Source organism: Otolemur garnettii, unplaced genomic scaffold, assembly GCF_000181295.1.
Source record: "Otolemur garnettii isolate 467f Iridium unplaced genomic scaffold, OtoGar3 scaffold00077, whole genome shotgun sequence".
Classification (NCBI taxonomy): domain Eukaryota; kingdom Metazoa; phylum Chordata; class Mammalia; order Primates; family Galagidae; genus Otolemur; species Otolemur garnettii.
The window spans coordinates 8553895-8554968 of NW_003852472.1; the positions used below are offsets into that span (position 1 = coordinate 8553895).

At 42.6% G+C, this 1074-nt stretch overlaps 1 protein-coding gene across 1 annotated transcript in view; it reads right to left on the reverse strand.

The window, feature by feature from the left end:
- Window positions 1-9: 9 nt before the first annotated feature.
- Window positions 10-1074, reverse strand: part of TPST1 (tyrosylprotein sulfotransferase 1) — a 121045-nt gene continuing 119980 nt past the window's right edge. The window contains exon 6 of the mRNA XM_003794216.3: window positions 10-575. The gene's annotated coding sequence lies outside the window, so the exon portion shown is untranslated. The remainder of the gene's footprint in view (window positions 576-1074) is intronic.

Below are 1074 nucleotides of genomic sequence, written 5' to 3' on the forward strand. Positions count from 1 at the left end.
GTAACTAGGAGAATGCTTCACACTTAAAGCTTTTATTTTGAAAAATAAAATACAAAAGTCATTAAGTTGTAAATGTATAACAGTAATTTTCCAACTTCTCAGAAACAATACAATGAATTACTTAAATAATTAAGATATTTAATATTATCCACATTGATACATTTAAACAGGCACACGTGTTCTACAAAACATTAGAACATGGATAGACAACATATTCCAAAATGAAACTGCCCAATTTCGCTTCCAGGATCCCATTTTTAAACCCTCCCTTTGAAAACAAAGTTTGTAATCTGGTAAGAAAGGATGAGGACAGGAGCAGTTTTAACAAAAAGCATGTGTGTGTCCCTTCCGGGCTCCTTCTCATAGGGCTGTGCATGTAATCAGGGTCAAAAGCTCTTCACTCAGGAAGCAGATCACTCTGGGAGGCCTGAATGTGTGCAGACCCCTCTATCCCTCAGTGGGGGAGACTGGCAAATGAAGAGATATGGCCACAGTGCAGACACTCCATTGAGCTCAGCAGGGGACTGGCTGCAGTCCTAGAAATTTCCCTTCCATTAAAAAGGAAGCAGTCTTTCCTAGGGCAAAAAACAGAATGTCGTTACAGGTGTGCAGTGCTAGTCCACCTTCCCGGTACCATCACCATCTCCTTCCCTGCTGGGGGCCCAACACAAGCAGGGCAGGCTCCTGCTGGCAAAGAGCAGAATGATGGCAATTATTAAGAATAGCAGCCTTGGAAGACTACTCAAAGGGCAAACTTTCTCTCAGCCTGGGATCCCTTCAGATGCCTGTAAGTCACTGCTAATGTGCAAACAAGCAGATGCCGGCCTGTGCAAAGGCTACTATGCCCATTTCTAAATGACTACAACTAGTTGACTGCAAGTAGTTGAAGCTACTGTGGGGGCACTGGCAGGTGCACCAAATGTCCAGGGGTCAACATGCTGATTCCTTATTATTTGAAAAAATGGATCCTAAGGTTCCTCAAAGGAAGCTTCAGAGAACAGTGACTGTCACTCAAATGCCAAAGTGATGCAAAAGATAAGAAGACAGACTATATCTAATTCAGATACTTTACTA